Raw genomic sequence first — 24,929 nt, 5'->3', positions numbered from 1 at the left:
GATTCCTAGGGTTTCCCAATTGATGTTCAAATGTTGTATGTTTAGTTAGAGAAAACATAGATCTTCAATTAGGGTTGCATGCACACATAGGTTTTTGTTTGTGATGCTCAAAAACCCATCACTTCCCCGGATGATAAAGGATCTCACAATCATAATCCTTCACCACATCCAACCATCGGCGCTGCCTCATATTCATATTTGGCTGATCCATCAGATACCTCAGGCTCTTGTGGTCCGTGTAAATAGTACAGCGGACCCTACAGAGGTAATGTCGCTAAATCTTGAGGGCGAAAACCACAACCCCCAGCTCCAAATTATGTGTCAGATAATTCACTTCATGATAATTTAGCTGCCTCAAAGCTTAAGAAATCACGCGACCCCTCTGCATCAACACTGCCCCCAAACTCGTGATCGACGCATCACAACAAACCATAAAATCCTCAACGCCCTCCGGCACGGTCAAAATCGGTGCCTCGCATAACCGCTGTCTCAAGGTCTCAAAAGTTGCCTGCTGCTCAGGCCCCCAACAAAAAGTGACCGTCTTCTTTGTCAACCGAGTCAAAGGAACAAATATCCTAGAGAAATCCTGGATGAATCTCTGATAATAACCTGCTAGACCAAGGAAACTCAGAATCTCAGATGGAGACCTAAGAACCTTTCATGCATCACGGCCTCGACCTTGGCCAGATCGACCAGAATACCATTCTGGTTGACAAGGTGCCCCAGAAACTGCACCTCGCGCAACCAGAACTCACACTTGGAGAACTTTGCAAAAAAGCCTCCCTCCTCAAAGTCTCCAACACCTCCCTCAAGTGCTCCTCGTGCTGCTCCTGGGTCTTGGAATAGACCAAGATATCATCAATAAATACAATCAAAGACTGATCCAACATCGGCCTGTATACGCGGTTCATGTGATCCATGAACGCGGGTGGAGCATTGGTGAGCCCAAAAGGCATCACCACGAACTCGTAATGACCACAACAAGTCTGGAAAGTTGTCTTCTGTACATCCTCATCTCTAACCCTCATCTGATGATAACCCGAACGCAAATCAATCTTGGAAAACCAAGACGCACCCTAAAGCTGGTCAAACAGATCATTAATCATCGGGAGTGGATAACGGTTCTTCACCGTTACCTTATTCAATTCCTGGTAGTCAATGCATATACAATGCAACCCTTCATTATTTTTCACAAATAAGATCGGTGCTCCCTATGGCGAACTGCACGGTCGAATGAATCCCTTGTCTAACAGATCCAACAGGTGTGTAGACAACTCCTGCATCTCGGGAGGAGCCAACCGAGACGGTGCTTTGGCTATCTGAGCCGCACCTGGAACTAGATCAATCCTGAACTCAACCTGCCTCTCCAGAGGCACCCCAGGAAAATCCTCTGGAAACACATCTATATACTCCCGCACAATAGGCACATCATCCACAGTTGCCTTACCTTTATCACGGGTATCCATAACATAGGTTAAAAATATAGAACAACCCTGATGAATATATCATCTAGCCCTCGTTGCTGAACACAGAATCGGCCCACGCTGTGCTCTCTCTCCCTAAACCGCTAACTCTCCCCCGCTTGGGGTTCGAATCTGAACTAACTGCTGCTCACAATCGATCACTGCCCCATTAGGGCTCAACCAATCCATGTACACGATAACCTTGTTCCCACGAAAAGGGGAACCAAATCGACCAGATACTGCTCGCTGAACAACTAGAGAATACAACCCTGATGGACCCTTGCTACCCGGATAGATCGATCATCTGCAATCTTGACATCTAAAGGACAATCCAGCTCCCCATAAGCTCCAACAAACCTCCTGCTAAGCGCAAGCGGCACAAAGGATCGGGTAGCACCTGAATCAAACAATACCAATGCAGAAATACCGTTCACGATGAACGATCCTAAAAATAAAACACATAAATATAAACAAGCAATTCAATATAAATAAAGAGATAAGGAGAAGATACATACCTGTCACCATGTCAGGAGTTAGACAAGCCTCCTCGGCTGTCAGCTGAAAATCCCTGCTCTTTTCCACAGGTGCATCCACCTTGCCCTAGCGGCCGTCAGTAATCCTTAGAGTTGCAGGAGCGGGTGTTGACATCAATCCTGTTGCAGTAAAACTCGGACAATGGGCCTTCTTGTTGTTGGGTTATGAGCATTCTAACACTCCTAAGTGTACATGCAACCCTAAATACCTTGGATCTATGTTTTCTCTATTATACATACAATTATGAACATCCAAGGTATTATCCTAATCTAGCATACAAAATAATAAATATAACAAGATAGAATACATACCTCTTTGATGTAGAATGTCTTCATGAAGCTTGAGTGCCTAGTGCCCCAAGTGTGACACCTCAAATGGTTCACACAACACCAAATACACTTGGAATAACTTGAGAGAAACTTGAACACTCCTTGAAATCGTCTAGCCCTCACACTCACACATTAGTGCACGATTTCTTGAGCCATGGGATTCTTTTATATGGTGGCTATTAGGGTTACACCATGTAACTCATAACTTTTCCCATTCCTTATGCTCCATGGATTTTAACCTCCATGGAGTATCCATGGGTCACCCCATGGACTTAGTCCAACATAAGGAATCTTGGATCACAAGCCCACATATATAAGAATGAATGATTTACACAATCAACCCATATATTTAATTAGTCTCCTTTTGATCACTTAATTAATTCCAAATTAATTCTTGATCAATACTAATTAAATAACCTTATTAATATATTAGAACTTATAATATATTAACCAACCTTAAGTGTTATTTCTCTCATTATAGTCTATCCAAATGCATGATGCCATGCAACCCAAATGGACCATGCCGGGTCGGGTCAAGTCTTACCAATTATAGTTATGGACTTAGACATTAATCCAACAGTCTCCCACTTGGATAAGTCTAAAACTATTATTGCGTATGACTTCAGGAACCGATCAGCAATCGTAGCTCTCAAAAGCTTATGTCGAACTCTCACCTTGTCGATGAACTCTGACCTTTGTCAATGACTTTGTAACATCCCAAAAATACCAGCTAAAAATTTCATTTTTAAATTAGGTTAATACATAAAAACATCGTTACAAAACATTCATAATATTAATTTATGTCTGAAAACCGGTACATCATAGTAAAATATTCAGAGTACATCCCAGAAAATCCATAGTGCGGAAACAAGAGTGTGTGTGATATGCCGCTACCGCGCCAGCTCCTTTCCCCTAGCTGAAGAGATACCTGAAAACAAAACTATAAAACGTAAGCACGAAGCTTAGTGAGTTCCCCCATAATGCCACATACCATGCAATCATATAATGAGTAACTAAGGGATACGGGCCTCGCCCACACCCATAGAGATACGGGCCTCGCCCACACTCTGCTATCCATGGAGATACGGGCCTCGCCCACACTCCGCTACTAAACCATAACATACAAGTATCACACAGACAACAAGTATAAGCAATTCTATCATACTGGCATATAACACAATCAAACTCAGCTATGAGATACAGGCTCCGCCCACACTCTGATACTAACATATCGTCTATACGGTTCGGCCTTGGTGCCTTAGACCCGTCCCTAATGGAAGGAAACTCACCTCGAGAGTAGCTGCCGAAAACCTGCTCAGACTACGCCTGGCTGCCGCACCGGTAATCCCTCCGGCTATAAATCCGTAAACATGGATTAGGTACTCATAAATACCCCTAAGGTCAAATGACTGGTCAAAGTCAACCTTCTGATTGACTGGACTCGCCGAGTCCATATGGCAACTCGCCGAGTCCTTCTATGTCTAGCCCGACTCTGACTCATCGGGTCCCTGTTCCCACTCACTGAGTCAGCCTGACTCGCTAGACGAGGACAACTAACAAACCCGCGACTGGACTCGCCGAGTCCAAGGGGGTGACTCGCCGAGTCCGACGAACAGATGTCACAAATCGCTCCAATCTTCCATCAGAACATCAACCTTGGAGATTTGGAGATTCTGGGACTATAGCTACATGTTAAATTGCTAATTCCACGTGCGACTACGGAGGGTTGGACCTCCTACACTTAAACCCTTCTTATCCTAGTGACTGATCATATGACTCGCCGAGTTGGAAGAACAACTCGTCGAGTTCAAGGCTATATTCAAGGGACTCGCCGAGTTTGAAGAACGACTCGTCGAGTACCAGACAATCTTCATAGGACTCGCCGAGTTGTTTACCCAACTCGCCGAGTCTAAGGCCATCTTCATGGAACTCGCCGAGTGCACTTTGGCACTCGCCGAGTACCCTTCGACTCTTCACCCATTCTGGCCAAATCTGAGACATGCAATGGTTCCAAACCATAAATCTAAGCTCCTAGGGCATAAACACACGGAGTTTGGGAGGTTTAAGGTCTTGAAATCCACATATAAGGGACAAAAAGGGAATCTATTATACTAAAGATTAAGAAGGAGCTTTCTTACCTGGTTAGGAGCTTCTCCCAGGGTAGATTTCGGATCTACCACACTTCCTTGCACCCTCCAACTTCCTCCTTCTTCTCTTAAGCTTCAAACTTCCTTCACCAAGCCAAAATCACTCACAAGGATCAAAATGGGCTAGGGTTTCGCTCTCCAGTTCTTCTGGAAGAGAATGGGACGAAATGGGTGTTTTAGAATGGGTAAAATAGGGTGCAATGTCTGAAAATAGAGTTTCATCCAGACAGGTGGACTCGCCGAGTCCATGCATCGACTCGCCGAGTTCACCGCTCAAATCTCGTGTCCACCCTGCTGCTACTCGGCGAGTCGGAACGCAGACTCGCCGAGTTCGTGGCAAAAATAAGATAAAAACTTTAAATAAAATCATACCATGAACCCGGTGTTACAAATCTCCCCCACTTATTTTAGACTTCGTCCTCGAAGTCTGCCGCTCCCTTTCGGAACAGCTCCGGATAATGCTCCATCATCTCATCCGCAGGCTCCCAAGTCCATTTCGAGCCCTTCCGATGCTTCCATTGCACCTTCACCAGCTCCACCCTTTTGTTCCTCAGTTCCTTCGACTTCCGGTCTAGGATAGCCACAGGCCGCTCGATATAATTCAGGCTGTCATCAATCTGGATGTCCTCCAAAGGTACCACTGCTGAATCGTCCACCAGGCACTTCCGCAGCTGGGAGACGTGGAAAGTGTTGTGGATCTGACTGAGTTCGGCTGGCAGTTCTAGCCGATATGCCACCTTGCCCACTCGGGCTGCAACCCTAAACGGTCCAATATACCTGGGACCCAACTTGCCCCGTTTCCTGAATCGGATGACGCCCTTCCACGACGACACTTTCAGGAGAACCATATCCCCGACCTGGAACTCCAGGTCTGATCGGCGCTTATCGGCATAACTCTTCTGCCGACTCTGAGCAGTCTGAAGCCTGCTCCGGACCTGCTGAATCTTCTCTGTCATCTTGAGCACTACTTCGGTGCTCCCATGACTCTCTGTCCAACCTCGCCCCAACATATCGGGGTCCTGCACTTCCTCCCGTACAACATCTCGAAGGGAGAGCGGTCAATACTCGCGTGATAGTTGTTGTTATATGAAAACTCGGCTAAAGGAAGATAGGTATCCCAGCTACCACCGAAGTCTAAAACACACGCCCGCAGCATATCCTCCAGAGTCTGGATGGTCCGCTCGCTCTGGCCATCCGTCTGCGGGTGAAAGGCTGTACTAAAATGCAGACGAGTACCCAGCTCGTCATGAAACTTCTTCCAAAACCTGGAAGTGAACCGCACATCCCTATCCGAAATCACTGAAACTGGCACCCCGTGCCGTGCCACCACCTCTCTGACGTAGATATCGGCCAATTTCTCGGCCGAGATGCTCTCCTGAATCGGGATAAAGTGGGCGCTCTTGGTCAATCGATCGACGATGACCCATATCGAATCCACTCCCCGTGCGGTCCTGGGAAGCTTGGTGATGAAATCCATCGTGATGTCTTCCCATTTCCACAGCGGGATATCCAACGGCTGCATCTTGTCGTGCGGTCTCTGGTGTTCGGCCTTGACCTTCCTACAGGTCAGACACCGCTCAACGTACCATGCTACATCCCGCTTCATGCAGGGCCACCAATAGCCCAGACGAAGATCCCTATACATCTTCGTTGCCCCTGGATGAATGGAGAATCGGGATTTGTGCGCCTCCTCCATCAGAACCTGGCGCACGCCTCCGAGATATGGAACCCACACCCTACGGTGTAATGTCAATAATCCTCTGCTGTCATAGTCGAAGGAGGAAACCTGTCCCACATTCCGCTCACTCTTCCGATGTTCCTCCCTCATAGCCTCCTGCTGAGCCTCCCGGATCCGCTCCAAAAGCGGAGTCACCACTGTCATCCGCATGCAAATATCCCTGATCGGCGCCGCCTTGCGGCTAAGCGCATAGGCCACCACGTTGGCCTTCCCCGGGTGATAAAGGATTTCACAATCGTAATCCTTTACCACATCAAGCCACCGACGCTGCCTCATATTCAGATTTGGCTGGTCCATGAGGTACCTCAAACCCTTGTGGTCTGTGTAAATCATACAGCGAACCCCATAGAGGTAATGACGCCAAATCTTGAGGGCGAACACAACAGCCCCCAACTCCAAATCATGCGTCGGGTAGTTCGCCTCTTGAGGCTTCAGCTGCCTCGACGCGTAGGCGATGACATGCCCTCTCTGCATCAATATCGCGCCCAAACCTGAGATGGACGCATCGCAGTATACAACAAAATCCTCCATGCCCTCTGGCAAGGCTAAGATTGGCGCCTCGCACAATCTCTGTCTCAGTGTCTCGAATACTGCCTGCTGCTCAGGCCCCCAACGAAAGACCACAGCCTTCCTCTTTAACCTGGTCAGGGGTAATGCTATCTTGGAGAAATCCTGGATGAATCTCCGATAGTAGCCAGCTAATCCCAGGAAACTCTGAATCTCAGATGGAGATTTCGGAACCTCCCATCTCATCACGGCCTCCACCTTGGCCGGATCCACCGAAATCCCGTTCTGGTTGACAAGGTGCCCAAGAAACTGCACCTCGCGCAACCAGAACTCACACTTGGAGAACTTAGCATACAAGTTCTCCCTTCTCAAGGTCTCCAAAACCTCCCGCAAATGCTCCTCATGCTGCTCTCGCGTCTTGTAAACCAAGATATCATCAATAAATGCTATCACCGGCCGGTCTAACATCGGTCTACACACGCGGTTCATGAGGTCCATGAACGCGGCAGGAGCATTGGTGAGCCCGAAAGGCATCACCACGAACTCATAGTGGCCATAACGTGTCCGAAATGTCGTCTTCTGCACATCCTCCTCTCTGACCCTCACCTGGTGATACCCTGAACGCAAATCTATCTTGGAGAACCAAGATGCTCCCTGAAGCTGGTCAAAGAGGTCGTCAATCCTCGGGAGTGGGTAGCGGTTCTTCACCGTTACCTTATTCAGCTCCCTATAATCGATACACATCCGATGCGACCCGTCCTTCTTCTTCACAAACAGAATCGGGGCTCCCCAGGGTGAACTGCTCGGTCTAATGAAACCCTTGTCTAACAGCTCCTGAAGCTGTGTAGACAACTCCTGCATCTCAGGAGGAGCCAACCGATACGGTGCCTTGGCTATCGGAGCCGCACCAGGGACTAGGTCGATCCTGAACTCCACCTGTCGCTCTGGAGGTATCCCAGGCAGCTCCTTGGGGAATACATCCGCGAACTCTCATACTACGGGCACATCGCCCACCGTCGCCTTACCCGCCTCCCGGGTGTCCATGACACATGCGACATATCATGCGCAACCCTGCTGAAGGTAACGCCTTGCCCTCGCTGCCGAACAGAAGGCTGGCCCTCGCTGTGATCTCTCACCCTGAATTACTAACTCTTCCCCACTTGGGGTTCTGACTCGTACTAATTGTTGCGTGCAATCTATCACTGCCCCATTGGGACTCAGCCAATCCATACCAATAATGACCTTGTTTCCCTGCAATGGAATGGGAACTAGGTCAACCAAATACCGCTCTTCGAACAACCTTAACACACAATCTCGGAAGACCTCTGATGCTCGCACCGACCGGTCGTCCACAATCTCGACCTCAAAAGGGCAATCCAACATGCCCGAGGACTCAAGAAACTTCTTGCTAAGTGCAAGAGAAACAAAGGATCGGGTAGCCCCCGAATCAAACAACACCTGGACTGGAATACCGTTCACATGGAACGATCCTAAACGTATATACACAGAGCACATATCAATATCATAAATCTCATATAAATAGGTCAGAAGGAAAGAATCATACCCGTCACCACATCGGGTGCAGCGCGTGCCTCCTCGGCTGTCAGCTGAAATGCCCGGCTCCTCACCACCGGAGCCTCTGCCTTGCCCTGCCGGCCATCTGTAATCCGCAGGGTCGCTGGAGCTGGCGCCTGTACTGGCGCTGCTGCTGTCAACTGGGGGCAGTTGGCCCTCTTGTGGCCCCTCTGGTTGCAGTGGAAACACAGCAACTCAGATGTCTGAATAACCAGAGCAGGGGCAGTACAATCCCTGCTGAAGTGTCCCGTCTTTCCGCACCTGTAGCAGCCTGTCGATCCTAATCTACACGCTCCCTCGTGCGACCTGCCGCACTTCCTGCAACGGCCCGGTCCTGAATGGCCTTTCGGCCTACCATCTGATCCCTTGGGCTTCTTTCCCGAAGCCCCTATCGTCTGTCCCTCCTCTGCCTTCCTCTTCCGGATGTGCTCCAGATCTATCTCCCTCTCCCTCGCCCTAGCAATCATAGAATCCAGGGTAGGGCAAGCTGAAAAACTGACATGCTCCCGAATGTCGGCTCGCAGCATGTCATGGTAGCGGGTCCTCCTCATATCCTCATCACCTGCATACTGGGGCACCAGTAACGCCCTCTCCCGGAACTTGGCAGTGATCTCCGCCACTGTCTCTGTCGTCTGCCTCATATCCAAGAACTCCCGTGCCAACTGCTGGAGCTCCACCGCAGGCGCGAACTCCGCCCTGAATCGTGTCACAAAGTCCGGCCATGTCATAGCCTCAATGGTCGCGGCTCCCAAAGAGTCACAAACCGACTCCCACCAATCTCTAGCTCTGTCACGTAGACACCCTGCTGCAAATCGTACCTTCGACCCCTCGGGGCAGAAGCTGATCAGCTGTGCAGACTCAAGGTCTGCAATCTATCGTCTGGCAGCAATGGGGTCCTTCGCCCCATGGAAATCTGATGCACCACTGCCCCTGAAGTCCTTAAAGGACAGTGTGTGTGGTCCTGACTGGCTAGCCGTCATATCACTCCTGAACGCCCTGAGACGATCCTCCATCAACTCTACAATACCCTCCTTGATCGACCCGAAGATGATGGGAGTCGACTCAAGGATGCCCCTGGTAATCTCTAACGCAATGAACTCGCGTAGACCCTCATCAACTGGTTCGGACCCTGAACCCGAACCCGATCCTGATCCTGAGCCTCCCGCTCCTTGTCGTGTGGTCACCATGCTGCAAAACATAGCATAACCACCATCATACTATATTCCACTAACGAGGCTCACATTCATATCACAAGTCCCCGGTCTCGTCTAGGCCCTTTTTGAATCGAGTACGGATCCTCCGCTTTCAGTAGTACGGGCCCATACTACCTTCCACGTCTATCCGTACTTTCCTCAAGAATTGCCTCAACTCAACCAAGTCCTTTCTACTAATACTGCGGTTCTCGTGCTACTCTCGCCCTAGGCTTGCCCTAAGTAATCACCATCCCACTCTCTGCCATCAGCTGCACAAGAAGTCCCTGCTTTCCTTCCCTAACTAGCTCGCGAATACTATTACATATTACTCAGACTAGATAATTCTTCGAATGAGAGGTCCTACCCTACAACGGTTGGACTCAAACAAGAGCTGCGAAATAGGGCTAGACCCAACCTTCTAAAATTATTTAATCCTTGCAATATGTAACTTAGCATATTCGTTCACTAGTTAGTGAAAGACGACTAGAACTCCTAATAGCACAAAGCAAGCAGCATTCGGGCATTGAGTACACATAATCGAGTATATACTACTCTGGCTATCATACTGACTGATCTGTGCTAGCATGCAATTCTCAAAAAGCCGAAACACATAAAGCAGGCACATAAGGCATCATTCCTAGATCCTTAGTCCTATTCTAGCATGCTGTTCTACTGAAACTGAAACTGATAATCATAACGTAAACTTGTATGGGTACTTTGGGGAAAACTTACTTGAGCTCGGCCGGTCGCGCACATCACACACCTTTTTCTTTTTAGAAACCCCTTTTACTTAGTCTTTAGAAAATCATTTTTTTTTATAAAAATCTTTTAATCCCTCGATTTGAGTCCAGACACCCCCGAAGGTGTGTCCGAATCCCTCAAACCAGGGCTCTGATACCAACTTGTAACATCCCAAAAATACCAGCTAAAAATTTCATTTTTAAATTAGGTTAATACATAAAAACATCGTTACAAAACATTCATAATATTAATTTATGTCTGAAAACCGGTAACATCATAGTAAAATATTCAGAGTATATCCCAGAAAATCCATAGTGCGGAAACAAGAGTGTGTGTGATATGCCGCTACCGCGCCAGATCCTTTCCCCTAGCTGAAGAGATACCTGAAAACAAAACTATAAAACGTAAGCACGAAGCTTAGTGAGTTCTCCCATAATGCCACATACCATGCAATCATATAATGAGTAACTAAGGGATACGGGCCTCGCCCACACCCATAGAGATACGGGCCTCGCCCACACTCTGCTATCCATGGAGATACGGGCCTCGCCCACACTCCGCTACTAAACCATAACATACAAGTATCACACAGACAACAAGTATAAGCAATTCTATCATACTGGCATATAACACAATCAAACTCAGCTATGAGATACGGGCTCCGCCCACACTCTGATACTAACATATCGTCTATACGGGCCGGCCTTGGTGCCTTAGACCCATCCCTAATGGAAGGAAACTCACCTCGAGAGTAGCTGCCGAAAACCTGCTCAGACTACGCCTGGCTGCCGCACCGGTAATCCCTCCGGCTATAAATCCGTAAACATGGATTAGGTACTCATAAATACCCCTAAGGTCAAATGACTGGTCAAAGTCAACTCCTTGGTCAAAGTCAACCTTCTGATTGACTGGACTCGCCGAGTCCATATGGCAACTCGCCGAGTCCTTCTATGTCTAGCCCGACTCTGACTCATCGGGTCCCTGTTCCCACTCACTGAGTTAGCCTGACTCGCTAGACGGGGACAACTAACAAACCCGCGACTGGACTCGCCGAGTCCAAGGGGGTGACTCGCCGAGTCTGACGAACAGATCTCACAAATCGCTCCAATCTTCCATCAGAACATCAACCTTGGAGATTTGGAGATTCTGGGACTATAGCTACACGTTAAATTGCTAATTCCACGTGCGACTACGGAGGGTTGGACCTCCTACACTTAAACCCTTCTTATCCTAGTGACTGATCATATGACTCGCCGAGTTGGAAGAACAACTCGTCGAGTTCAAGGCTATATTCAAGGGACTCGCCGAGTTTGAAGAACGACTCGCCGAGTACCAGACAATCTTCATAGGACTCGCCGAGTTGTTTACCCAACTCGCCGAGTCTAAGGCCATCTTCATGGAACTCGCCGAGTGCACTTTGGCACTCGTCGAGTACCCTTCGACTCTTCACCCATTCTGGCCAAATCTGAGACATGCAATGGTTCCAAACCATAAATCTAAGCTCCTAGGGCATAAACACACGGAGTTTGGGAGGTTTAAGGTCTTGAAATCCACATATAAGGGACAAAAAGGGAATCTATTATACTAAAGATTAAGAAGGAGCTTTCTTACCTGGTTAGGAGCTTCTCCCAGGGTAGATTTCGGATCTACCACACTTCCTTGCACCCTCCAGCTTCCTCCTTCTTCTCTTAAGCTTCAAACTTCCTTCACCAATCCAAAATCACTCACAAGGATCAAAATGGGCTAGGGTTTCGCTCTCCAGTTCTTCTGGAAGAGAATGGGACGAAATGGGTGTTTTAGAATGGGTAAAATAGGGTGCAATGTCTGAAAATAGAGTTTCATCCAGACAGGTGGACTCGCCGAGTCCATGCATCGACTCGTCGAGTTCACCGCTCAAATCCCGTGTCCACCCTGCTGCTACTCGGGGAGTCGGAACGCAGACTCGCCGAGTTCGTGGCAAAAATAAGATAAAAACTTTAAATAAAATCATACCATGAACCCGGTGTTACAGACTTGTCCATTAGATAAGGGATCATATATTCCTCCATTCTAGATATCATATAGACTGAGACATGGATTATCAATCATTCTCTCTGTCCATTTGTTGTTTCCCGATTTCCGATTCATGATGACTGACTGATTGAACAAATCAAATCAGTCTTGGCTTGGCCAAGCACTCACATGTATCATCTTTAAATCATCGAGGGGCCCACAGATATCGCTTTTATCCCGAAGGTAAAAGGAATGGATAAACTTCGACTCATATGGCTTGTTCTACTACTTGTTGAATCATACACAAAGGCACGTTTTATAACATCGAGTTACCAATGCGTTTTCGTGCAATCAATGTATAACCAACTCATAGTAACAACTCATATCTCTAGGTTTGAAGAATATAAGATATTATCGTCTCATGATCACTCGTGATAAAATCCATGAAGTGATTCAAATGAGCGCGGGTTGAATCCAATACTCAGAACTTATGAGCACTCATGAGTGTTGTAGCACCACTTTGTCCACCAACTTGGACCTCTACAAACCAACCCATGACAGTCTTGATTCATATCTACTTCCAACATATGACCGACTGTGGATGGTTTGAATAACTTAATCATTCAGGAAGAGCGACTTAGTTATTCTGGAAGTCAAAACATGCAAAGTGAAACACAAGAATAAATGAATCAAATATGGTATCAAACCCTATGAATATAAATAAACACTTTTATTTATCACCATACTGATTACTCATTATTCATTGTTTCGGTTTTATCAACTTTATACTTGAATTTAAAACAATAGTTGTCCCATGCTCCAAGCATGTACACTATGTTTTCTAAACACTAGTCATGCCATACACCAAGTATGCATACTATGTTTGTCTATGATCTTTACTTTGTAAAATAGATCAATTGAACATCACTCCAATGATCCTCTTTTCACAGTCCCAAATCCTTACTGCAAATGCAAGAATTCCAAATTCATGCCATTTACTGAAATCTGTTAGATTCTAAACTTATATGCATTGATCCTCTTAATGATTATGCACGAAGTCAGAAAGACTTGACAACAATCATTACAGAGCATTCCAAAGGAGATCAGCTCCTTGGAAACATCCTTCTTTCATTAAGTTTCCTAATCTTACACACATTGAATAATTTCTAACTTTGAAACATTTCCATATTCCATTTTGACTATCACTTCTGAACAAGAGTTGCTTCCTTACATATTATGTCAATATGGTCCTTCCAAAATTAACATTATACTTCCAACTGTCCTTGAGCAACCAACCTTTGGTAAACCTTAGATTGTCCTCGACAATTGCTTAATCATTTTAGTCATATCCAATTCTAGACCTTTTCCCTTCATAATGCCCCAGGCATTTGGAAAATTTTAGAAAGGATGAATATAGCACATGTAATCGATCCTATATCCGAAGCATATGGGACACGATTCATGATGTCTCACATAAAGACTAAACCAGTCTTTTCCTATAATATTTCCATTTCAATTTGCCAAGTTCTCAAAATTCAGATTATGAAAAGGGATGTCGTAATCATAATCGAATTTTAGAACGCAAATAATGGACCCATATATAGAATTTCCTTATGTTGAGCCATTCCAACATGAAATTCATATATATATCCTTGATTAAATACGATTAAAATCTCAATCTAAGCTTTTAGAATTGAAATGAAGTATAATTTCCTCTCCCTTAATTATAGCAAAACAACTTTTTCAACCCCTGCAACCTCACGAATTGAAACTTTTGTTTTCTATAATTAACATTGCTAACTTGCAACCTTTGTCATAATTATCATGCTCCCACTAACATGATGATTATTAGCATAACACTTATGTTCCCACTAGCTTTGACATGTACTCAGAAATCAGCTGACTTTCTTACCAAAGTTCAGATTTCTGATACTAGATTGTTTTGATAAAACTTTATCAAAATCATACACCTCTCTTAGATAGCTCACATGTGTGTCTAAACAATTTTAGAACTATGAAAAGGGATGTCGTAATCATAGTCTCAATTGTTTAGACCTTTGCCACTCCTCACAAGTCCATGTTAGTGTGCAGGTAAACCACACACGCTCCACTAACGACTTTGAGAATGCAAATATCACAATTGCTATCTAGCTAAAATCTACTTAGTGAAAGTGTTTCCTCACCATCATTTTCATGAATCGGAGAGAAACCTTATGACACTTAGATTTAATAGTGTATGTGTTCTTGTCCATGTGAATTTGTCAAAACCATAATCACAAGACAAGGTTAGTGACAAATCCAAACTCATATTGATTAAACTTGTGCAATCTTAAATTCTTGCCATTTGGCAGCTCAGGTGCCTGCCATTGCTTCCAAGTAGTTGTGCAACCAATTGAGAACTCTCAGAACTCCTATGCAAAGCCAACTTGAATAGGCACAAAATTTTCAACACGATAGGTTATAAACCTCAAGTCGTGTGCTAGTGAAGGACTTTAGGTTTTATTCTTGATTAAGTCTTGAAACTTTCAAGAGCTTTAAGACTCCCACTGTCCTCTTGACATATAAGACTCCCTTGTCAAATATTCAAGAGATAGTGCGGATTCTTTATCAAGACTAACACTAATTGGCCTAAGTTGGTCTCTGTTTTATCCAAAACATCACAACTTACCAATTTCAAATGTACAAGAGTAGATAACCTTTTACTCTTACATTTGACTAGTGTTAACAAACCCTCTTTAAGATATGTCACTCAAGTTACAATCTTGGAGTATGACTCTAAGAATAGTTTTGGAACGAAGTACGACTCATCTTTTTGATTTAACCATTTCAACAATTCATGACTCCTCTTCTCGACTTTAGAGGACCAATTGTGATATGGTATCTTAATCATTAAGATGATCATAAACATGATACTAAAGTACTCTCCCATCTTTTCAGATTTGAGAAACTTTTATCTTTCTGCCATACTTTGATTCTTCTTATTCGTTCTGTCTCACATTGAAACTTCTCCAATGCTACAGACTTATACTTAAACATATAAGTATAACCATATTTACTGAACTTAAGTAAATCATGACGAATAGTCTTCTTGATCTTTTGTGGTGGACTTGACCAGTGCACAAGAATGTGTACTCGATCCCTTAGTCCTTTCCTTATTCACATAAGGAATTAGTCTTAATTTTCCAAGCTGAAAGTTCTCATTCATCATACTATACAACTTGCATGATTCCAAGTTTCGGTCCAATTGAACCTTGGGTGATGAGAATCTTTCCTTATTTGGTAATATTAGACACTACCACAACCGAAAGAATCAAATCCATTTTTCCAATATTGCTATCAATGGAATCTTATAAGCAACAACTTTTCACAAATGCCATTGTAAGGATAAATAAAATCAAAACCTTTTTCTTTTATTTTAAAACTTTGCAGAAAAACTTATCCTTACAATCCATATGAAAACCTTGTTGTTATCTATTCCTAAGCAATATAAATATCATAACTCTTAAGTAATAGCCCAAAATTCTGATCACCGAACCATGCGATTGAAATCCATCTTCGCGATCAGAATCAGCATGTACTTAATAGAGTTAGACAATGGACTTTACCTGAAGTAGAGCCAAACTTATTGACTTTAACATCCTTAGGTAAATTTGGCAGCTTCGTAACCAATGCCCCTTCCTTTGGCAATAGTTACCTATGGACCCTTGATAATGGGACTATCTCAGACTTCGCCTCTCTCTTTACCATTGGGTCAACCGAGTTGACTATGGCCGATCCCTTTCCATTGGGAAGAGAGAGCTTTACTGGATATCCAATGTCATCATTGTCAATGTCCATAGCGTTTTAGGAAGTTGATCTTAGCAAATAGATAAGATCATTAAGGGTCTTGTCTTAGTCTGTTTCATAGGATTCCCAAAAGAACTCACTATGTGACTTAGAAAGTAGTTGAGCCACCAACTTTGTCAAGACTTTGACACCCAACTCTCCCGGCTTGTCAATATGTGACTACATCTCCAAGATGTGATCACACCTAGACCTTGCCTTGCCAATAGGGCTTGAGTGACCTTAAACTTTTTAGGAACTTGTGGGTTAGGGAGAATAATTGGAGGAGGTGAAAGAAGTATGATATCCATGGGACATCATCTTCATTTAGGAAAGCTTGTTTCAAGAGATTTGGGAAGATCATAAATGTCTAGACCAGACATCTTTTTTTTTTGGAGATATTCAAGATAGTTGATTTAAAGTCCTTAATATGACACCCAATATGAAATATTAAGGCTAGGATCCAACAACCTATTTATAACTGGAAGAGGGATGCCGTAATCCGAGTTATAAAATAGTTGAAGGTAGGTAAATGACGATTTACCAATTTCCACCATGAAAAACGAAATAATGTAATTAGGTTTTTAATTGGATTTGAAACTCCTAGATCTTTTGAGATTCATTGAACTTTTCAATGACATGTTTCAATCTCGAGTGTGCCCTTCAGGTTTTGTGACTGGGATGCCGAGGATCACAAAACAAGGTGTGAAGTAACCATGCAAATATACTTGGTACCCTTAATATTTACCCCTTAATCAGTGTGCCGGTTAACCACACACGCTCCACCGATATTATGATAAATATTAAGTTACCCTTTGCCTACCTTGTTAAGTCCAGGTTAGTGTGTCGGTTAACCACACACGCTCCACTAACGACTTAAGCAAAGTGCAAAGTGTAATTTCATGGGTTAGTTACTTAGTATTTATCATTAATACTTTTAATGAAAGGAGAATTATAGTCCTTGTCCTACCCGTTCGGCTAACGACCCTCCACCAGTCAAGGAAGCGGTGGGTGAGAGTGGACACCCATTAAACTGTCATTTTATAGGCAGTAACCTTGTACCCCCCTTATAGACCGACTTCGTGAATGAGGCCTACTAACGGTAAGACTGACTTTACTCTTATACATATATATAAATATTATTAACTTATAATATTATAAAGTATAAGGGTTGAATTTTAACTTTTAAAATTCTAAGGGCTAACTTGGAATTAAAGTATTCATAAGTGAAAACTTTTCAAATTCCAAAACTTGAGGGCAAGTTTTGAAACTATTCAAAACTAATTAATTCCATAACTTATGAGTTTAAAGTAGTTTTAATTAAAAAAAAAAAAAAAAAAAAAAAAAAAAAAAAAAAAAAAAAAAAACTCTTCAAGTTCCATAGCTTGAGGACAAGTTATGGAAGACTTTAAACTAATTAATAAAAAAAAATAACTTTTTTTTTATTGTAACTTATGGAACTAATTAAGGTTACACTTTTTTTTTTAATTTAATGAAGAGACTCTTGAACCTCCATAACTTGAGGACACGTTATGGAGTCATAAAACCATTTAATTAGAACTAGACTCTTAATTTTGTAACCTTTGCCAATTTTTATGAGTTTTATGATTCTTAAATGTGACTTTTCATATAACTTGAGGACAAGTTACAAAAACACACTTTGGAATCAACTCTTAGATTAAAATGGATTGAAAACAACTATTTCACACAACTTTTCTATTAATCTAAGAACCTCATAAGAACAAGATAATTCAAATCATCAATCTTCAAGAAATTAGCATGAACATATAAACTAATACAAATCTTGAAATTATGACAATTATCTTAGAAATTGGATTAGCATGAACATTACCACATCAAAAACAAGTTTATAAGTCCAAAAACATCTTAGGGTAATGTTCCTAGTCCAATTCCAGCCAAAACCTCCAACTCGATTTTTCAGCTACTTTTGCAAGTATAACAAGAAAACAAGCCTAGGCTCTGATACCACTGTTGGGTTATGAGCATTCTAACACTCCTAAGTGTACATGCAACCCTAAATACCTTGGATCTATGTTTTCTCTATTATACATACAATTATGAACATCCAAGGTATTATCCTAATCTAGCATACAAAATAATAAATATAACAAGATAGAATACATACCTCTTTGATGTAGAATGTCTTCATGAAGCTTGAGTGCCTAGTGCCCCAAGTGTGACACCTCAAATGGTTCACACAACACCAAATACACTTGGAATAACTTGAGAGAAACTTGAACACTCCTTGAAATCGTCTAGCCCTCACACTCACACATTAGTGCACGATTTCTTGAGCCATGGGATTCTTTTATATGGTGGCTATTAGGGTTACACCATGTAACTCATAACTTTTCCCATTCCTTATGCTCCATGGATTTTAACCTCCATGGAGTATCCATGGGTCACCCCATGGACTTAGTCCAACATAAGGAATCTTGGATCACAAGCCCACATATATAAGAATGAATGATTTACACAATCAACCCATATATTTAATTAGTCTCCTTTTGATCACTTAATTAATTCCAAATTAATTCTTGATCAATACTAATTAAATAACCTTATTAATATATTAGAACTTATAATATATTAACCAACCTTAAGTGTTATTTCTCTCATTATAGTCTATCCAAATGCATGATGCCATGCAACCCAAATGGACCATGCCGGGTCGGGTCAAGTCTTACCAATTATAGTTATGGACTTAGACATTAATCCAACACTTGTGGCCCCTCTGATTTCAATGAAAGCAAATCAGATCAGATATCAGGGTGTTGATGGTAGTAGCAGTACAATCTCTGCTGATATGACCCGTCCGGACGCACTTGAAGCAACCAGAACCACCCACCCTGCACACCCCATCGTGCGTCCTGCCGCACTTGCCACAGCGGCCTCGGCCCTGCTAGCCCTTTGCTCTCGTATCAACACCCTTGGGCCTCTTGCCCAAACCCTCTACGCTCTGCATATAATCTGGATTCCTTTTATTCTCCATCTCCAGGTCAATCTCTCTCTCCCTAGCCCTCGTTATCATATCCTCCAGTGTCCTGCATCTGGGTCGGCTCACAAGCTGCCAAATATCACTCCTCATCATCTCATGGTAACTCGTCTTCTTCATCTCCTCATCTGACACATACTACGAAACCAACAGTTCCCTCTCTCGAAACATCACGGTGATCTCAGCCACCGTCTCAGTAGTCTGGTGGAGATCCTGAAACTCTCGCACCAACTGTTGCACCTCGATCACTGGTGCAAACTCAACCCTGAATCTAGTCGTAAAATGATCCCATGACATCGAATCAACAACATCATCACAAATTGCGCACCCAACCGCCTCCCACCAGTCTTGGGCTCTGTCTTTCAGAAGACAGGAAGCAAGTCTGACCTTTGCCCCTTCAGGACAACTACTGGTGCGGAAGGCGTTAGCAACATCCGCTAACCACCTCCTAATCTCTATCGGGCCCTTTGCACTGTGATAGTCTGGAGCTCCACATGCCAGTAACTCCCTGAAGGTCAATGAACGCGCCCCAATTAAGGCCACCATCTCAGAATGGAAAGAACCCAAGCGCTCCTCCTCCACAATACCCTCCTTGATTATACCAAAGATCATGGGAGTTTGCTCGAGAATGGAACGCGTAATCTCAGACGAAATGAACTCCCTCGTCTAATCATCCAACTGCCCGGCTCCAGAACCTGAGCCTGAGCCCTCACCAGCACCATAACTACCAACCGGTCTGCCTCAAAGAGTCGCCATACTGAAAATAGACCATATAAACCATCAGAATACGCATCAAAATATATCGAGGGATCACAAACTCTACAAGCTTCCTAGTTTCATCGCAGCTCTCCTTGAATCGAGTATGGATCCTCTGCTTCCAGAAGTACAGTCCCATGCTAACTTCCACATCTATTTATACTTTCCTCAAGGATTGCCTTAAATCCGCCAAGTCACTTAATATCCAAACAACTAACCCTCATCAAAATAAGGCTCCCAGCACTAAATCTCTTCCTAGGTTTTCCTAGGTCAACTGCACACCACTCTCCGCCATCAGCTGTAGAAGGAACTCCAGCTAACTTCCTCTAACTAGCTCACAAATACAATTACATATCATCAAAACCAGAGAATTCTTCGAATGAGAAGTCTCATACTACAACGGTTGGACTCAAACAAGAGTTACGAAATAGAGTTAAAACCTAAAATTCTAAAATTATCTAGTCTCACTAATATGTAACTTAACATATTCACTTACTAGGTAGTTGAAACTAGTGAGAACTACTAAAAGCACAAAGCAAGCAGCATTCGAGCATCGAGTAATCAGAACCAAGCATAACCTAATCAGGCCATCCTATCACTGACAAATCAGTACTGGCATGCAAGTCTACAAGCTCATACAATAGGCATACAAAGGTATCTCTCCTAGCATTCTACCATGCAAATACTGAGCAGGTCCTTAGCCGTAACTTGCATGTGATTCACAGATTCACAAATCAAATCATATCAGATAACATGTATAGGTATTTTGGGAAAACTTACTTGAGCTCGGTCGATTGCATGCACCACACCATTTCTTGTATTAGAAAACCCTTTTCTTTAAAAACATTTCTCTTTTTTTTCAAAAAAAATTTTTACCAAATCCTCAGTTTGAGTTCAGACACACCCGAGAGTATGTTTGAATACCTCAAACTAAGGCTCTGATACCAACTTGTAACGTCCCAAAAATAAGACCCAAAAAATTCATTTTTTAATTAATAAAAACAATATCCCAAACATCACCATAAATCCCAAGTGGAACAAATGTATCAAAACATCATAAAATATCAGAGTTATCATGAAATGTGGAACAATATCGTGTATGCACTGCAATCACCCCAAGCTCTTCCCTTTTGCACCAGAAGTACCTGAAACATAAACTGAAAACCGTAAGCACGAAGCTTAGTGAGTTTCCCCCAAATACCACATACCACACATATATAACATATAATGGGCCTCGTCCGATGAGTGTAACGGGCCCCACCTTAACTCTCCTAACGGGCCACGCCCACTGAGTATAACGGCCCTCGCCCTAACTCGCAGAGCGGGCCCCGCCCACTAAGTATAATGGGCCTCGCCCTAACTCTCACAACGGGTCCCGCCCAACATACAAACATACAAGTATAACAAACAATAGCATACAGATTATCCATTGGGCCCCGCCCACTAAGCATACATACACATGCAAGAGTCACGCAGACATCTAGCACCCTAACATAATAAACCATGGGTTGGAATTGGTGCCTTTGACCTGCTAACCATGGTGAGGAAGACTCACCTCAGACTGCTGAATCTCACAGATAAAGCTTTAGCTGCTAGTCCGAAAATCTCTGCGCTATCATCATAAAATAACATCTAATTAATAATTGGATCCCGACTCATACTAAGAGTCCAAACTAGGGTAAAAGACCATTTTACCCTTTACCTAACTTGGCCCAAGGCCAAAGCCCAAACCAATTACTCAAAAGGCCTAATTCTAAAAATGGTCACCCAAGCCCAATTATGGACCAATCTTCCAAATTAGGCCCAAATCCCTTCTTGGGCCTTCCTCCAAAAGAGTCCAAACTAGAAATCTTGTGGCCCAACAAGACCTTAAACTCCTAAGGTCCACACATGACCCAAACCCGAGAAGCCCAAATCTGAAGCCCACCTGCTGAGTACACGAGGCGTACTCAGATCGTACGCTTAGCGTACCGCTCTGGGGCTAGTACGCGCAGCGTACCAGCTTGTACGCCCAACGTACTCCCCAGTTGGCCACCCCACAACAATAAGCATTTAATCCATTCAACCCCTACTCCATACTCTCAGATCTTGTCCTAAAAGATGATTTATCACGTAAAGTTGGCAACTTTACGTGCATGCATGGCTTAATGGGGCTCTAGAGCGTAAAAGAGCTCAACAAAAGGTCTTAACATATGCACGAGTTCATATACACCACAAAGTTTGCATTTTTATGCTTAAGGGACCCCTAAAAATGTCCAGATCTAAAATGTTAAGCTTCTGAAATGACCTTAGCTCACAAGGACCAACCAAAATGGACCAAAATAGCCATAAACAAGCCCAAAAGAAGATCTATACAAGGAGTTGATAAGTTACGGACTTTATACCTCAAAAGGCATGAAATGATGAAGCTAAATCTGGATCTCTAAGCTCTTCTCCAAAGAATGAGTCTTAAATCTTCTTCTATCACTTCAAGATACACAAAAACACACCAAAATGCTTCACAAAAGCTCAAGAACACCAAAACAAAGGCTAAGAGCGAGGTTAGGGTTTTCAAGATATGGAGGTTGGTCTAAAATGGTCAGAGGATGGGTTTAAGAAGCTTAAATAGGGCACAAACCCCAAAAATTAAAGTTTTTCCCAAGTCAGCGTACGCCCAACGTAACCCACGTACGCTCAGCGTACGTGGTCGATGCCCGCGATCATGATCTAGGTAGTACGCTAAGCGTACTCATAGAGTACGTCCCGCGTACTAGTCAGATGACCAATAATGCAATTATGCTATTAAGCAAGAGTTAAAAAGGAAACTTACAAGTCTCAATGTTACATGATCAAACATATATATATATATATATATATATATATATATATATATATATATATATATATATATATATATATATAACATAGACCATTAATAATAATATAATAATTTTTTTATTAGTTGATATTATACTCATAACAAATGGTCGAGAATAATCATACTATAATTCCTTACCCATGTAAGTGGAAGACATTTTGGTGGTTTAAATTTAAAAATACATTCTTAATTTAAAAATGATTAAAAACATATTTAATTATTTTATGTAATTAAGTTAGATATTTAATATTTATAGTCATAACTCATAACAAAGGGTTGAGAATAATCATACTAGTATTCCTTGCCCTATAAGTGGAAGACATTTTGGTGGGTTAAACTTAAAAATACATTCTTAATATAAAAATTATAAAAAATACATTTAATTCGTGCACAATGAGTATTTCAAAAATATACAAAATCATATCTCTTCTTCTTTTTGTTGTTGGGTTTTGACCAAACACAAACTTTAGTGCCTTCCCACGCCTCCTCTCTCAAAAAATGGCCTAAAAGTAAACCTCTCCAAATGCCATTCACTCTCTTGTTAACCATCACCATCTCCCTTCCCTAACATGCGCACTACCCATCGAGAAATGCGTATTTCCAAATTATTACTTCTGTTCATGCTAATATGCACCTTCCTTCCACCATCATCGCCGGATCCCAAAGATGAATCTTGCTTGACTCATTTATTTCAATCCTTCGATGATCCCAACAAAAACCTCCGCAACTGGTCCATACCCACCTTCTCCAACCCCTGTTCCGACTTCAACTCAAATCTCGCCGGAGCTACCTGCAACAATGGCCGTGTCTACAAGCTTTCCCTTCAAAACCTCGGTCTCCGGGGAACAATCTCGCCGTATATTTCCAACTGCACAAATTTACAATCTTTAGACCTATCAAACAACTCCCTCGCCGGACCTATCCCCGTCGAACTCCAGTACCTCGTCAACCTCGCCGTACTCAACCTCTCCTCCAACCACCTCTCCGCCGCCATCCCACCGTCTCTCGCCATGTGCAATTACCTCAACGTAATCGACCTTCACGAAAACGATCTAACGGGAACAATCCCACCTCAACTCGGGTCCTTAGCGAGGTTATCGGTTTTTGACGTTTCTAACAACAAGCTTTCTGGACCTATTCCGGCGAGCCTGGGTAACCGGACGGGGAGCTTGCCACGGCTAAACGCGAGCTCCTTCTCCGGTAACAAGAATCTTTATGGGTACCCATTAGGTCCGATGAACAGTAAAGGGTTATCGGTGGTGGTGATTGTCGGAATCGGATTGGGAAGTGGGCTTTTGAGCTTGGTTTTGAGTTTTACGGTGGTTTGTATTTGGTTAAGATCGGTTGAACAGAAGAGAGCTGATGAACAAGAAGCCAAGATTCCTCCGTTAATGCCTGATTATTGAGTTTAAGTGTTTAACGAATCAAACATTTGATTAATTTGGGGAATTGTAGTGGGTTTGTGTTAAAAGTAAGGTTCTTTTTGTCTATCTTGTGTATTCTAATTTCTAAAGCTTGTGATTAGCTTTTGTTTATGGGTTTTCTTTTATTTTCATTTATGTTGATAACTTAGAAAAAGATTTGATTTTTTTTTTTTTGAAATTATACCCGAAATTCAAGAATATAATTGTAGAGCCTGGGTGGTATGCATGAGTCAGTAGTAGTCAGTGGTACTGCAGTCGTACTCTGTATGGGTGGGTGGTAGGGAGGGTGGCATTTTGTCTACAACTGTAAATTAATAAATCTTTGGAAGTAAACATTTTGTTAAGCTTTGGGTTGTTAAAATGTTTATTTTTTTACTAAGATTATAATAAAAGCTTTTGGGTTGTTATTTGTTAAAATGTTATTCTTTGAATAATATTTTAATAAAAGTGCTCATTTATTAATACAAGTTTCAATATTTGTATAATAGGAGTCTAGTGGTTGAGGAATGAAATTTTACCAATGAAGTTTAAGGTTCAAACTCTGACACACTTAAAATATTATTATTGTTCCACGATTGACTTTCCACATGAACTTTCAAACAGGTTGATGTGGACCGTTGAGATAGATGATGCTATGCAGGCTCTTCAAACAATATTTTTTAGTTTTCTTCGGGATTTGACCCAAAATGTTCATCAAACAGTGTTTTTTAGTTTCTTCAGGATTTGACCCAAAATGTTCGTCAAATTTCCACGGGTTAAGCACCCGTTTGAAAATTTGATAACGTATAAAAATTATAATTATCAACTATGATACACCTTTAATTGTAGAAGAACT

The 24,929-nt window shown here is 42.8% G+C and overlaps 1 pseudogene; it reads left to right on the top strand.

The window, feature by feature from the left end:
* The first annotated feature begins 23,098 nt into the window (after window positions 1-23,098).
* LOC145109088 (receptor-like protein 44 pseudogene) lies at window positions 23,099-24,205 on the top strand (annotated as a pseudogene).
* The last annotated feature ends 724 nt before the right edge of the window (window positions 24,206-24,929 follow it).

Source organism: Lactuca virosa, chromosome 4, assembly GCF_052849685.1.
Source record: "Lactuca virosa cultivar CGN04683 chromosome 4, Lactuca_virosa_CGN04683_v6, whole genome shotgun sequence".
Taxonomy (NCBI): domain Eukaryota; kingdom Viridiplantae; phylum Streptophyta; class Magnoliopsida; order Asterales; family Asteraceae; genus Lactuca; species Lactuca virosa.
Note: the sequence above shows the minus strand (reverse complement) of the source record. Positions and strands in the feature narration are given on the sequence as shown.